This window comes from Mercurialis annua, linkage group LG3 (assembly GCF_937616625.2).
Source record: "Mercurialis annua linkage group LG3, ddMerAnnu1.2, whole genome shotgun sequence".
In the NCBI taxonomy this organism is placed as follows: Eukaryota; Viridiplantae; Streptophyta; class Magnoliopsida; order Malpighiales; family Euphorbiaceae; genus Mercurialis; species Mercurialis annua.
This window is the reverse complement of record NC_065572.1, coordinates 32,809,363-32,825,923: the sequence shown is the minus strand read 5'-3', so window position 1 is coordinate 32,825,923 and position 16,561 is coordinate 32,809,363.

Below are 16,561 nucleotides of genomic sequence, written 5' to 3'. Positions count from 1 at the left end.
GTTTGGCTTAAATTACTGAAAAGGTGAAATATTTGGATTTGTTTTGTAACCTTTGTAAATGTTCGGCTTAAATTGCTAAAAAGGTGAAACGGCTAGATTTGTTTCGTAGCGTTTTAAACCTTTTGATTTGTTTCGAAACGTTTGGATATTTTTCATAGCGTTTGTAAATGTTTCGCTTCAATCACTAAAATGGCGAAACGTTTGGATTTTTTTCGTAACGTTTGGCTTAGATCACTAAAAATGTTAAACAAATGGATTTGTTTCATAACGTTTACCATCGTTTGGTTTTGTTTCGTAACGTTTATAAACGTTTGCCTTAAATCCCTAAAATGGGGAAACGTTTGGTATTGTTTTGTAGCTTTTGTAAACGTTTGGATTCGTTTCGTAACGTTTTGAAAGTTTGGTTTTAACGTTTATAAACGTTTGGCTTAAATCGCTAAAAAGGTGAAACGTTTGGCTTAAATCGATAAAAAGGTGAAACGTTTGGATTTGTTCGTAACGTTTGTTAACGTTTGGCTTAAATTGCTGAAAAGGTGAAACACTTGGTTTTGTTTCGTAACGTTTGTAAACGTTTGGCTTAAATTATTAAATATGAGAAACGTTTGGATTTGTTTCCCAACGTTTGTAAACGTTTGGCTTAAATCTCTAATAGGTGAAACATTTTGATTTGTTTCGTAAAGTTTGTATACATTTGGCTAAAATTGCTGAAAAGGTGAAACATTTGGATTTATTTCGTAACGTTTGTAAACGTTTGGCTTAAATCGCTTAAAAGGGGAAACGTTTGGATTTGTTCGTAACGTTTGTAAACGTTTGGCATAAATCGCTAAAAAGGTGAAATGTTTGGATTTGTTTTGTAACGTTTTAAACGTTTGTCTTAAATCGCTAAAATGGGGAAACATTTGGATTTGTTTCTTAACGTTTGTAAACGTTTGGCTTAAATCGCTAAAAAGATGAAACGTTTGGATTTGTTTCGTAGCGTTTGTAAACGTTTGGCTTAAATCGCTAAAAAGGGGAAACGTTTGGATTTCTTTCGTACCGTTTGTAAACGTTTGGCTTAAAATTGCTAAAAATGTGAAACGTTTGGTTTTGTTTCGTAACGTTTGTAAACGTTTGTCTTAAATTGCTAAAAAGGTGAAACTCTTGGTTTTGTTTCGTAAATTTTGTAAACGTTTGGCTTAAATTGTTAAATATGAGAAACATTTGAATTTGTTTCTTAACGTTTGTAAAGGTTTGGTTTCAATCGCTAAAAATGTGAGATGTTTGGATTTGTTTCGTAACGTTTGTAAACGTTTGGCTTTCATCGCTAAAAAGGGGAATCGTTTGGATTTGTTTCGTACCGTTTGGAAACGTTCGGCTTAAATCGCAAAAAATGTGAAACGTTTGAATTTGTTTCGTAACGTGTGTAAACGTTCGGCTTAAATCGCTAAAAAGGTTAAACGTTTGGATTTCTTTCGTAACGTTCGCAAATATTTGTCTTAAATCGCTAAAAAGGTGAAACGTTTGGATTTATTTCATAACGTTTGTAAACGTTTGGCTAATATTGCTAAAAAGGTGAAACGTTTAGATTGATTTCGTAGCGTTTGTAAACATTTGGCTTAAATCGCTAAAAAGGGGAAACGTTTAGATTTTTTCGTACCGATTGTAAACGTTTGGCTTAAATCGCTAAAAAGAAGAAACGTTTGGATTTGTTTTGTATTATTTCTAAAAGTTTGGCTTAAATCGCTAAAAAGGTGAAACGTTTGGATTTGTTTCGTAACATTTTAAACGTTTGGTTTTTTTCGTAACGTTTTTCGACATTTGGCTAAAATCGCTATAAGGTGAAACGTTTGGATTTCTTTCGTAACGTTTGTAAACGTTTGGCTTAAATCGCTAAAAAGGTGAAACGTTTGGATTTGTTTCGTAACGTTTGTAAACGTTTGGCTTAATTCGCTATAAAGGTAAAATGTTTGGATTTGTTTCCTAATGTTTGTAAACGTTTGGCTTAAATTGCTAAAAAGGTGAAACTCTTGGATTTGTTTGATAATGTTTTTAAACGTTTGGTTTAAATTGCTAAAAAGGTGAAACGCTTGGATTTGTTTCGTAACGTTTGTAAACGTTTGGCTTATATTGCAAAAAAAATTAAACTCTTGGTTTTTGTTTTGTAAATTTTGTAAATGTTTGGCTTATATTGCTAAAAATGTGAAAGATTTAGATTTGTTTCTTAACGTTTGGATTTGTTTGGCTTCAATCGCTAAAAATGTGAAATGTTTGGATTTGTTTCGTAACGTTTGTAAACGTTTGGCATAAATTGCTAAAAAGGTAAAACGTTTGGATTTGTTTTGTAACTTTTTAATCATTTGGCTTAAATCGCTAAAATGGGAAAACGTTTAGTTTTGTTTTGTAACGTTTGTAAAGGTTTGGCTTAAATTGCTTAAAAGGCGAAACGTTTGGATTTGTTTCGTAACATTTTGTAAAGGTTTGGCTTAAATCGCTAAAAATGTGAAATAATTGGATTTGTATCGCAACTTTTGTAAACGTTTGTCTTATATTGCTAAAAAAGGTGAAACATTTGGATTTGTTTCGTAACGTTTGGAAACGTTTGTAAACGCTTGGCTTAAATTGCTAAAAAGGTGAAACGTTTGGATTTGTTTCGTAGCGTTTGTAACGTTTAGCTTAAATCGCTAAAAAGGTGAAATGTTTGGATTTGTTTCGTAACGTTTTAAACGTTTGGTTTCATATCGTAATGTTTGTAAACGTTTGGCTTAAATTCTAAAAAAGGATAAACGTCATGTTTTGTTTCGTAATGTTTGTAAACGTTTGGCTTATATCGCTAAAAAAGGTGAAACGTCCTGTTTTGTTTCGTAATGTTTGTAAACACTTTGTTTCATTTCATAACGTTTGTAAACGTTTGGCTTAAATTGTTAAATATGGGAAACGTTTGGATTTGTTTCATAACGATTGTAAACGTTTGGCTTAAATCGCTAAAAGGTGAAACATTTGGATTTGTTTCGTAATGTTTGGCTTAAATCGCTAATAAGGTGAAACTTCCTGTTTTGTTTCGTAATGTTTGTAAACGTTTGACTTAAATCGTAAAAAAGGTGAAACGTCCTGTTTTGTTTCGTGACGTTTGTAAACGTTTGGCTTAAATCGCTAAAAAGGTGAAACGTTTGGATTTGTTTCATAAAGTTTGTAAACGTTTGGCTTAATTCGCTAAAAAGCAGGAACGTTTGGATTTGTTTCGTAACGTTTTGAAACGTTTGGCTTAAATCGCAAAAAAGGTGAAACGCTTGGATTTGTTTCGTAAAGTTTATAAACTTTTGGCTTAAATAGATAAAAAGAGGAAATGTTTAGATTTGTTTCGTAACATTTGTAAATGTTTGGCTTAAATCGCTAAAAAGGTGAAACTTTTGGATTTGTTTCGTAACGTTTGTAAATATTTGGCTTAAATCATTAAAAAGGTAAAATGTTTGGTTTAATTTTGTTACGTTTGTAAACATTTGGCTTAAATCACTAAAAAGGTGAAACGTTTGAATTTGTTTCGTAACGTTTGTAAACATTTGTTTTATATCGCTAAAGAGGTGAAACGTTTGGATTTGTTTCGTAAGGTTTGTAAACATTTGGCTTAAAATGCTAATGAGGGTTTCTTAACATATTAAACGTTTTGATTAGTTTTCTAATGTTTGTAAACGTTTGGCTTAAATTATTGAAAAGGTGAAACATTTGGATTTGTTTTGTAACCTTTGTTAACGTTCGGCTTAAATTGCTAAAAACGTGAAACGGTTGGATTTGTTTGTAACGTTTTAAATTTGTTTCGAAACGTTTGGATTTTTTTCATAACGTTTGAAAATGTTAGGCTTCAATCAATAAAATGGTGAAACGTTCGGATTTGTTTCGTAAAGTTTGTAAACGTTTGGCTTAAATCACTAAAAATGGGAAACGTTTGGATTTGTTTCGTAACGTTTAGCATCGTTTGGTTTTGTTTCGTAACGTTTGTAAACGTTTGGTTTAAATTGCTAAAATGGGGAAACATTTGGTGTTGTTTTGTAACTTTTGTAAACGTTTGGATTTGTTTAGTAACGTTTTGAAAGTTTGGTTTTAACGTTTATAAACGTATGACTTAAATCGCTAAAAAGGTGAAACGTTTGGCTTAAATCGATGAAAAGGTGAAACGCTCGGATTTGTTTCATAACGTTTGTGAACGTTTGGCTTAAATTGCTGAAAAGGTGAAACACTTGGTTTCGTTTCGTAACCTTTGTATACGTTTGGCTTAAATTATTAAATATGAGAAACGTTTGGATTTGTTTCCCAACATTTGTAAACGTTTGGCTTAAATCGCTAAAAGGTGACACGTTTTGATTTTTTTCGTAAGGTTTGTATACATTTGGCTTAAATTGCTAAAAAGGTGAAACGTTTGGATTTGTTTCGTAACGTTTGTAAACGTTTGGCTTAAATCGCTAAAAAGGTGAAACGTTTGAATTTGTTCGTAATGTTTGTAAACGTTTGGCATAAATCGCTAAAAAGGTGAAATGTTTGGATTTGTTTTGAAAAGTTTTAAACGTTTGGTTAAATCGCTAAAATGGGGAAACATTTGGATTTGTTTCTTAACGTTTGTAAACGTTTGGCATAAATCGCTAAAAAGGTGAAATGTTTGGATTTGTTTTGAAAAGTTTTAAACGTTTGGTTAAATCGCTAAAATGGGGAAACATTTGGATTTGTTTCTTAACGTTTGTAAACGTTTGGCTTAAATCGCTAAAAAGGTGAAACGTTTGGATTTGTTTCGTAGCGTTTGTAAATGTTTGGCTTAAATCGCTAAAAAGGTGAAACGTTTGGATTTCTTTCGTACCGTTTGTAAACGTTTGGCTTAAATCGCTAAAAATATGAAACGTTTGGATTTGTTTCGTAACGTTTGTAAACGTTTGGCTTAAATTGCTAAAAAGTTGAAACTCTTGGTTTTGTTTCTTAAATTTTGTAAACGTTTGGCTTAAATTGTTAAATATGAGAAACATTTGAATTTGTTTCGTAACGTTTGTTAAGATTTGGTTTCAATCGCTAAAAATGTGAAACCTTTGGATTTGTGTCGTAACGTTTGTAAATTTTTGGCTTTCAACGCTAAATAGGGGAAGTGTTTGGATTTGTTTCGTAACTTTTGGAAACGTTCGCCTTAAATCGCTAAAAAGGTGAAACGTTTGAATTTGTTTCATAACGTGTGTAAATGTTCGGCTTAAATCGCTAAAAAGGTTAAACGTTTGGATTTGTTTCGTAACGTTTGCAAACGTTTGTCTTAAATCGTTAAAAAGGTGAAACGTTTGGATTTATTTTGTAACGTTTGTAAACGTTTGGCTTAAATCGCTAAAAAGATGAAACGTTTGGATTTGTTTTGTATCGTTTCTAAAAGTTTTGATTAAATAGCTAAAAAGGTAAAACGTTTGGATTTGTTTCGTAACATTTTAAACGTTTGGTTTTTTTCGTAACGTTTTTTGACGTTTGGCTTAAATAGCTAAAAGGTGAAACGTTTGGATTTGTTTCGTAACGTTTGTAAACATTTGGCTTAAATCGCTAAAAAGGTGAAACGTTTGGATTTGTTTGGTAACGTTTGTAAACGTTTGGCTTATATCGCTATAAAGGTGAAACGTTTGGATTTGTTTCCTAATGTTTGTAAACGTTTGGCTTAAATTTCTAAAAAGGTGAACCTCTTGGATTTGTTTGATAACGTTTGTAAACGTTTGGTTTAAATTGCTAAAAAGGTGAAACGCTTGGATTTGTTTCGTAACGTTTGTAAACGTTTGGCTTAAATTGCTAAAAAGGAGAAACGTTTGGATTTGTTTCGTAGCGTTTGTAAGAGTTTGGCATAAATCCCTAAAAAGGTGAAACGTTTGGATTTGTTTCCAAACATTTTAAACGTTTGGTTTCATATCGTAATGTTTATAAACGTTTGACTTAAATTTTAAAAAACGATAAACGTCATGTTTTGTTTCGTAATGTTTGTAAACGTTTGGCTTAAATCGCTAAAAAAGGTGAAACATCCTGTTTTGTTTCGTAATGTTTGTAAACACTTGGTTTTGTTTCATAACGTTTGTAAACGTTTGGCTTAAATTGTTAAATATTGGAAACGTTTGGATTTGTTTCATAATGTTTGTAAACGTTTGGCGTAAATCGCTAAAAGGTGAAACGTTTGGATTTGTTTCGTAAGGTTTGTAAATGTTTGGCTTAAATCGCTAAAAAGGTGAAACGTCCTGTTTTGTTTCGTAATGTTTGTAAACGTTTGACTTAAATCGTAAAAAAGGTGAAATGTCATGTTTTGTTTCGTAACATTTGTAAACGTTTGGCTTAAATCGCTAAAAAAGGTGAAACGTTTGGATTTGTTTCATAAAGTTTGCAAACGTTGGGCTTAATTCGCTAAAAAGCAAAAACATTTGGATTTGTTTCGTAACGTTTTGAAATGTTTGGCTTAAATAGCTAAAAAGGTGAAACGCTTGGATTTGTTTCGTAACGTTTGTAAACTTTTGGCTTAAATATATAAAAAGGGGAAACATTTGGATTTGTTTCGTAACATTTGTAAACGTTTGGCTTAAATCGCTAAAAAGGTGAAACTTTTGGATTTGTTTCGTAATGTTTGTAAATGTTTGGCTTAAATCGCTAAAAAGGTGAAACGTTTGTGTCACGACCCATTTTCATGAATCGCAACCGGCGCTAGGGTATGGGTGATGTAGTACCGAAACCCGTAGCTAGCCTTCCATATATCACATAAACACATAAACCTGCAGAAAACCAATGCTCGGGGGCAACCGAGACTTCAGCCTAAAACTAACAGTTATAATATTCAACAGTTTATATAACATGCTTATTCAATCCCGAGCCTAAAATAGGTTTATCATCAACCAATGTAAATAATATAACATGCCAAAGCAATAAAACCAGTCGAACCAATCCGACAAAAATATAATAATAATAAAGACGTCTAGTTACTACTGCGGTCTAAGAATAAAACAGTTTATAGTTTTATTAAAAATAAAAGAAACCTCCGAGGAAAAGTAAATGCGGAGATCACCAGACTCTCTCAGATCATAACCCTGGGGAAAATTGGGAAAACAACGGGGTCAGATATACTGAGATGAGTTTATACCACTATCTACATTTATTAAGTGGAAAACCTTTGAAACCGTTTAAAACGTTTAAATACGATATTACGAATAATAGTTGGAACCCTAATCCACAATTCTAAATAATAAACATAATCCAACAGGTCTGGTCCCGAGAGCTGAGCTACACCGAGTTACCACTGACCACACTTATACCAGAGTCCCGAGAGCTGAGCTACACCGAGTTACTCTACTTGGTCCCGAGAGCTATGCTCACACCGAGTTACCACATTACCATAATTACCTTTCCCAGATCATTACCGGTGCGCACGCAGTCCTAATGATGCCCATTAGGTAGCATGTTCCAACTAGAAGTCATAATATAAAAACAGTTCGAAATATACGTACAATATATATATTTAATATTAAAATAACAATTTACTTAATAAAGCGGTAAATAGTAAGCACAAACTCACTGCTTGCTTGTCCACGTGAAACTTGGCAAACAGCTAACCCTGCGTAGACTCCGAAGCACGAGCAGTGGACGGGTCTAAAACATATATAAGTCAAAATCCGAACAATCCCTAACTCTAAGAATACTAAACTCCACATAGGACTAGCATCTTGAACACAACTAAAGTACAACCCAAGTAAGGTAAACATCCATGTACCAAACAAACCAAAGAATTCATATCATTCACTTTAAACAATTTAGGCAAGTTAGCTTAGATGAGTTCTTATCCTTAAAAGCAAAACAGAAGTCCTTTCCATAACTTAAGTAGTTCTTTTAAACCAAAGAGTTTTCCAAAGTAGTGTGTTAGCCTTAACTGCAGTATAGCTCAACACAACAAGTCGGGCGACCCAAGTCTAACCCGACCCAACCATAAGCCAAAGTGAAAACCAGAGTATAAAACCAATCCTTAAATAAAACCAAAGTCATTTGAAAATAAGAACTCAATCCATAGCTTAACAATGCCAACCTTAAAAGCAATAAATCATATAGCTTGCCAACACTTGACAAGTTTCACCCAAGGTATACATCACTTAAAAATTCCACCTTAAATTCAATTAATAGGATTTAAACACCTTTTAAAGATTTAAACTTAAATCTGAAATATTAACTTATACATAACACCTTTGTAAAATTGACCATAACTTATATACCATTTCAACCATCGATTACCAAACAACATAAGATAAAACTAACATTTTATAAATGTCCAAAATAGTTTATAAAACGTATTTACATCCATTAACAATTTGATCAAAACCAATATTAAGGCAAAGCACTCAAATAATCAAATTTGGCAATTTGCCGAAAATTGCCTAAACTAGCCAAACGATTCAAAACCAACAATCGATGAACCAAAGTATGTTACTACTGATTTAAAAACATCAAAACATCATATAGAAAATATTAGATCAGTAGGTATAGCATTTGAAAACCAATTTGCAATCGTAGCGTTTAACTTTCGTAAAATTGTCAATTTCGCAAATCGTAGAGATTTTTACAACATAGATCAAACCCAAATCTCACTTCAAGATCCTAACTCATAAGATCATTAGCTATTGTAGTATAACCACATAATATCCCAAATAACTCAGATTCAACACTTTAACAAATCACTAAACGAATCAATTTCATACAAACCTAGAATTAGCCAATTCGTTGTTTAAATCATGCAAATCCAATTCCAATCATGATACATCATATTATAATCATATTAAACTCCATTTAAAACATAATATTCAAATCATAAATCTCAGACCATTAATCATAAAGTTCCAAACTCCAAAACACCCTAAATCATGCAATTCTACGCAAAACACAAGACAACGATTCACCAATACATAAGAGATGGAAATAATTACCTTAGTGTTCGCCTGGAAATATTCCGGACTCGAATCTTTGAATTTATAATCGGGATCGGTTTGAGGTTTGATACTTTAACGAACCTATGCAGATATTCACAGGGCTTGTTTGGTTAAAGACACTTAACCACGTGATCTAAAAGATAATAATCTGGGAGTCACGGACTCAGGCGAGATTAATACCGAAAACTACTCCTAAATTAAAACAATCCGGAGATTGCGGGATAAAAAGCACTGGGCTTGGTTTTTTATTGATTGATTTGTTGATACAAAAATAATGAAGCTCTGAGCTATTTATAGCTCCTCATAACTAAGACTCCTAATTCAACTAGGACTAAAATTCTAAAAGATAAAATACTCCTAATAAAATACTCCTAATGAGTTTCAAACTCCTAAAAAGAGAAAAGCAGTAATTAAAAGACTTTTTCGTTTGGGCCTGACCCCTTCGTAAGCCCACTTGAAACTCCTGACTCAGCACCCTTTTGGGCCGGTGTAAACAATGCCCCCAACAAGCCTGAAACAATTATTTTTGGGCTTGTTCTTCTCCTCAACTGGCCCAGCAACGAAGCCCGAAGCTCTGAGAAGCAGAAACAAAGGGGTGCGCATCTATTGACTTCTCGGTACCCCCTTAACGCCACGTCCTTGCCAGCTGTTCTCCATGATGGCACACCTTGGACCCACGACCTTTCGGCTTCTTCTGATTTTATCTTTTAAGAAATATAACATCTCATTTCCTCATTCACCTACTCTCTCTCTGCATTTATCGAGCCTTCTCTCTCTTCAGCAACTTCAAATACTTCAGATCTTCTCCTGGTAAGCGTTTGCCTTCGTTCTTTCGCCCTTTTGAATCGCCCTTATTTGATTATTCGCCTAACTGCAACGCCCTCATTTCAGTTTCCAATGGCTGCTCCCAATGATGCTATCGCCACTCAAGTGACCGACAAAATGAACGAGATCCGTGCTGCTGCTCCAAACACAGATTTTCAGGTAATAGTCAAAACCAACGATGACAAGGAATGTGTTGGCCCCATCCTCATTTCGCCTTGCCACCTGTGCGAAATAGCCACTCCTTTTCACGAAGAAGTCCCACCACGCTTTTCGCTCCCCCATCAATCTTCCATCTGGGTTAACACTATGTTCAGAAACTGGCCGATTGGTCATAAAGGGTATCAAGAATGGGTAAACAGATTGAAGCCACACTTTGGTCAGTTATGGAAAGATGTGGGAATTTATGACATGATCGGCCTATGCAAAGCGAGTAGACCCATTGCAAATCATTACATCATGGGTGCTTCCCTGTTCTGGTCGACCGCCGTCAACTGCTTCTGTTTTAAGTTCGGCATGATGACTATAACGCTTCTTGACATGGCGACTATGCTGAATATCCCTGTTATCGGCGAGCGCATTTCGCCCAACCTGGACGCCGACATTCCAGTATTCAAACTGACAAAAGCCCAAAGGAGTTATGGACCTTTCGTCAACCTCTTCATGGGCGAAGAGCATTATAAGCCGGACACGCGAGAGCATATCGCCTTTCTTGCATTTTTTATAGCAAAATACGTCCTCTGCACTCCGTCATTCAGGGTCACCACTGACTGCTTCACCCTCGCCGCTGTTCTCGCCGAAGGCCGCAAGTGTAATTTGGGGGAGTTTATGCTTGCTCACTTATACAGAAGCCTCAATGAAATCGCCCCTCATGGCGATAAAAGGGTTTTCCAATGCCCAAGTGGTCCCCTATGGGTTTTACAGTTATGGCTCGCCCTATACTTCCCAGAACTATTTGAAGTCGGTCCTCAGATCAAGGCCGAATTATGTGGCTATCAACTCATCGCTGCAGGGACTCGCCTTCCCCATGTTCTAGATGTTTTGGATGTTTTCACCAACTCCATTAGGGCCCCCGAGTTGTTTTGCCCGATTTTGTCCCTCAAATATCCTCCTTCCTGGTTGTTCCTCGCTTGGGATTGTGAAGATTCGGACGAGGCGAGGGCCGATCCACAACTCAAACGTGGTGGTCAATACTGGGGCAGTTCTTTAAAGTCTCGCAACCTGGTCACCGGTCTAGAGTACAATCGCAGTAGTCTAGAGGCGTATTGCCCTAATTACGTCGCCCGTCAGTTCGGCTTTTGCCAAGGAATTCCCTGTCCTTTATTGATCTCCGTCAATAATCGCGGGACCTACAGACCCTCTTTAGAAGATTACCCTGACCTCCAATTCATCTGTCGCCTGAACAGGGCTTACCTTCCTCCTATCTCCGAAATATCTCGCCCTTCTGTGTCTCCAACCCATTCCCCTGAATACGATAGCTGGTGGGCTTCGGTCATGGAGTCCTACTTCGACCTTTCTCCAAAAGAAATCCTCAGTCTTCATAATTTTTCTTTGCCCCCTTTATCTCGGAACCCTACTCATGCCGATCTGTTTCTTTTGCAGGCACCCAAACGAGCCAAATTTGAAGGTAACCTCTTTCACCTTTATGAAATAGCTAAGTTTGAACGTTTCTATAAATTTAAGTACGACCCGTTAGATCGCCCCGGTATGAACTTAAAAATGCAAAAACATAGGCGAGAAACTAGGTTGAAATATGATGAGAAAATGAAAAAAGTCTGGAAAGAACACTATGAGCCTAAGTATTCCTATGAGTTCTATCTCGCCCATATACGCCCTAAGTTTAAGTATAAAAGCCCATCAGTACCAAAAGTCAATATGTCCACCGTCGACCCCATTAAATTTCCTAAGAAAAGGGCGAAAAAACGTAAACCTGAGGTAAGCAGTGAAGGTGTGACTTATACAGGCATCAGGTGCCCTTCTGATGCCGAGGCGATAGCCGAACTGGTCAAAACCGGTTATAATAGAACACCAGGTAACCTTATTGAGTCCTTTTGATAATTTGCCCAAGTTCGCTTTTCTAACTATGTTTTCTTTCAGTGGGCGTCCCGAAGTGGAACAAGGGCGACGTGTTTGATACTGACGGCGAAGAAGCCACCGAGCCGAAAAAAGCCAGGGCGAAACGCCCCGCTAGCAAGAAGCCGTCCAAGAAAGAGTCAAAGACGAAGAAGACGAGGAAAGAGACATCTGGGTCTCGGATGTTCGACCCATCCCCCAATGCAGTTCCCCCTACGCAACCTTCTAGCGCGCACTCATCATCCAGGGGCGATACTGAAACTGCGGATGAGCAGACTGGTGATGAAGGTCGTTCGGTCCATCCGTCGCCTTCGACCAAAACTGACGAGACTCCTACCGTCTCCCAAATGCTGACTTTTTCGCCGTTGCCCACGCTGCATTCGCCTCTGAGCTCTTCACTGGCTAACCTTCCAGCACGCCTTGCTGCAAAAACTAAGGTACCCTGGATTTGTTTATTTTCGCCTTAACAATGCCCCTATCAGCTAATTTTTTATTGTGGGCGAACTTGGCAGATTCCAGACTCTCCACCCCACATCACTGATGTGGCGGCCAAGGCGGCAGCTTTCCTGGACTCGGACAGTGACAACGAAGAGCCTCTTCCCGTTCCTGAAACCGAGCCGGTTGCTGAGATGATCGTTCAAGTCCCGAACTGGGAAGGTTATCTCTCCGTGATGGCTCATATGAAGAACGAAGGCATCCTGCTTTTCAAATCTCCTGAAAACGTTGAAAAGTTGAGGAAGGCGACAACTGTTCTGGCCGAGGCCCCTGCTAAAATTTTGACGACGGAAGCTTGCTCTGCTGTAGCGAGACTCTCGGCTTCCCTGGAGGCTTTTCAGAGGATGTATAATGAGTCGGTCTCGATTCAGTCCGAGCATGACAGGCTGGTTCGGCAAGAGCTCGAGTCAAGGGAAACGCTGGACTCCTTGAAGGCCAGTGTCAAAGCTGCTGTCACCTCCCTTCAGGATCGCCGATCGCGTGCCAAGGAGCTGGAAGAGAAGATCGCCTCAATGCAGCGTGAGTTGAGGTCTGAACAGCAAAGCATCGGCGACCTTGAGGTTTCGATGGACAAGGAGATGGCAGAGGGGATAGAGGTGAAGAAACGGCGGAACCTGCTCAAGGGGGATCTTTCAAAGATGAAGCCGAAGTATGACACGGCGATGACCGAGTTCAATCAAGTTCGTAGCGAACTGGGCGCTTGTTTTCGCCATTTTTAAATTAGTTCAGAACAATTTTATCATTTAGATTTTCACAAGTCCAGAACAAGTCCAGAACAATTAAGTCATTTTGTGTATTTGTAGCAGTACCGAATTTTGGTACCCTTTGATCGGCCAGGGAGCCGTATCTTGTGTTTTTGTTTATTTTTCAAAGTTTATTCGGCCAGATCGCCGAAAAATGCACCATTATTCACGACTTGCATTACTTTTATGTTTGATTATCTTCATGTCATCGGTCCGTAATTGGTCCGATATGAAACAATGTTATTTATTATTTTTAACACAATTACAATATGTTGAGAAAAACGGAGAACCCGTTGAAAAAACTCAACGAATGTGAAATGCCGAAAACACAAACGGTGCTACCGAATGCTCGGCGTTGGCCAAAGAATGTGAAACGCCGAAATCGCAAACGGTGCTACCGAATGATCGGCGTTGACCTATATTCGCCGCGTACTCCGTGAATTGTAACATTCTAGGATGTTCGGCGGGAAAGCATCAACAACACTACTCTTCGTCGGCTCCAAATAACCGACGGTCTACGCCCTCCCAACAGCTCGGGACGTACTTTTTTAGGAACTGACCATTGATCGCCCTGTCGTGTTCCTCCCCATCAATATCTGCCAACAAGTATGCTCCGCCTGTTAGCTTATTGACCACAACAAACGGGCCTTCCCAGTTCGGGCTCCATTTGCCAAGCCGAGTATCTTTATGGCCGATAGGCAAGACTGCTTTCCATACTATATCGCCCACGGTAAAAGCCTTCCGTTTTACCCGTTTGTTGTAAGCTCTCTCGACCCTTCTTTTCTGAGCTTCTAAGTGATCTAACGCCGTTAAACGTTCTTCGTCGAGGTCAAGGGCATCTATCACCATTTTGTCAAAGTAATCTTCCTTGGACAATTCGTTCTGGTATCTGCGGCGAGTAGACATGACGGTCAGCTCCATTGGCAACATCGCATCGTAACCATAGACCACTCTGAAAGGCGAAGTCCCAGTGGCCGACTTCTGACTTGTTCTATTCGCCCAAACAGCTTCTGATAAGAACACATGCCATTGCCTCGGGTTTTCTTCAATCATCTTTTGAACTATGAGCTTGATGGCTTTGTTCGTGGCTTCGGCTTGTCCGTTGGCCTGGGCGTAGTACGGTGTTGAGTGCAACATTTTTATCTTCATTTGGGAAGCCCACCAACTTATATCGCTTCCTGTGAACATCGTCCCTTCATCAGTCGTTATGGACTCGGGCAAGCCGTGTCGGTGGACGATGTATTCTTTAAAAAACTTGATCACCGCTTCTTGTGTCGGCGACTTCAAAGGTTTAGCTTCGACCCACTTGGTGAAGTAGCAAGTGGCGATAATCACAAAAGTATGGCCATCAGACGAGCCGGGGTATACTTTTCCTATCAGGTCGACCGCCCATCCTCTGAATGGCCATGGCTTGATGATGGAGTGTAGGTCTTCAGCCGGGACGTGTTGTATTGGGCCGAATTTCTGACAAGCTTCGCAACCTTTAGCATATCTTATGCAGTCTTGTTCCATTTTCGGCCAATAAAAGCCGTATTTATGGATAAGCCACCTCATTCTGGGGCTTGCCTGGTGGGCGCCTGCTATCCCTTTGTGTACCTCGGCCATAGCAAGCATCGCCTCTTTTGGACCGATGCATCTGAAAAGTAGCCCTTCAAAGCCCTTTTTATATAATTCACCGGCTAAGACCACGTAATTAAGGGCTAAAGTCCTCAACCTCCTATTCGTGGCGTCTGGCTTTTCGAACCACTTCAGGAGCTCGTCCCTCCAATCTTGGGTGACGTCCAGCCGGTAAACCGAGAACTGTCTTTCGTCTATCGTGATGCCCCCGGTGTGGAGATTCGGTGTTTCCCTCTCTATGGTGTCGAACTCTCGGTTTACCTTGTAACCACTACCGTGCTGAGCTAGGTCGTTTGCAACGCCGTTATCGGCCCTCTCCGTGTATTCTATTCTCGTATCTTGAAAGCCTTCGATCAGGTGTTTCGCCTTGTTGCAATATCTCACCAACAGCTCGGACTCGCATTTGAATTCTCCTGTCACTTGTTTAATGACTAGCAAAGAATCTCCTTTTACACTGATCGCTCGTGCCCCTAGCTCGGCTAAAATCTCAAAACCGAATATGAGGGCCTCATATTCTGCTTGATTGTTGGTGCATTCGAACTGGAGTCTGAATGATAGCTGGTAGGATGCCCCCAAGGGTGTGACGATGTGTACTCCCGCGCCTGCCCCCTGGCTTGTTCTGGATCCGTCGAACCACATCTTCCACACGTCGATGTCGAAGAACGAGATGTCTACTTGATCAGGTGTCTCTTCCTTGAGGGTAATACCAGGATGATCGGCCAAGAAGTCTGCCAACACTTGTCCTTTTACTGCTCTTTGAGGAACGTACACCAATGTGAATTCGGACATTGCAATCGCCCATTTTCCAATCCGATTCCTCAGGTATGGCTTCGATAAGATATACTTAATGATATCGGTCTGGGATAATACATACACTACGACCGGCAACATATAGTATCGCAGCTTGCAGCATGTGAAGTACAGGCATAGACACATTTTTTCTATGTCGGTATAGCGGATTTCTGTGTCCGTCAATCCTCGGCTTAAGTAGTAGACTGCTCTCTCGACCCCATCGTCCTCTTGGGCGAGCATACATCCTAGAGACTCGTGTGCAGCTGATAGGTATAGCAACAACGGCTTGTTCGGCTTTGGAGGAGTCATAACTGGAGGTTTCGCCAAGTAACCTTTCAAATCGTCGAAAACCCGCTGTTGCTCGCCCGTCCATATCCACTCGTCGGTCTCTTTTCCTCTTAGCAAAACACTCCAGCTGCGAAGTCGGCCCGCTGTGTTTGCTATGAATCTTCTTAGGAAATTGATTTGACCGATGAGCCTCTGGAGCTGCTTCTTGGTTTTGGGTGGTTCAGCATTGATAATCGCCTTGGCTTTGTTCTTGTCTATTTCTACTCCCCGCTGGTGAACCAAGAAACCCAAGAAGTTTCCAGCCGAAACGCCGAACGCGCATTTCAGAGGGTTCATCTTTAGACCATTACATCGTATTCGATTGAAACCTTGTCGGAGGTCGGCCAGATGAATTTCGCCGGTATTTGACTTGATTACGACATCGTCGATGTAGACCTCAAGGCAGTCAAGACCTCTGAACATCTTGTTCATCGCCCTCTGATATGTTGCCCCTGCGTTTTTTAAGCCGAAAGGCATTACTACCCATTCATACGCTCCGATCGGCCCGGGGCACCTAAAAGCCGTTTTGGAGATGTCTTCCTTGTTGATTGGGACTTGGTTGTACCCGGAATGCGCATCGAGGAAACTGAGTATCGTGTGTCCAGCTGCCCTGTCGATCAGCATATCGGCTACAGGCATCGGGTATTCATCTTTGGGTGTAGCCAAATTGAGGTTCCGAAAATCTACACATACTCGTAGTTTCCCGTTTTTCTTCATCACTGGTACGATGTTAGAAAGCCATTCGGTGTACTGGGCCTC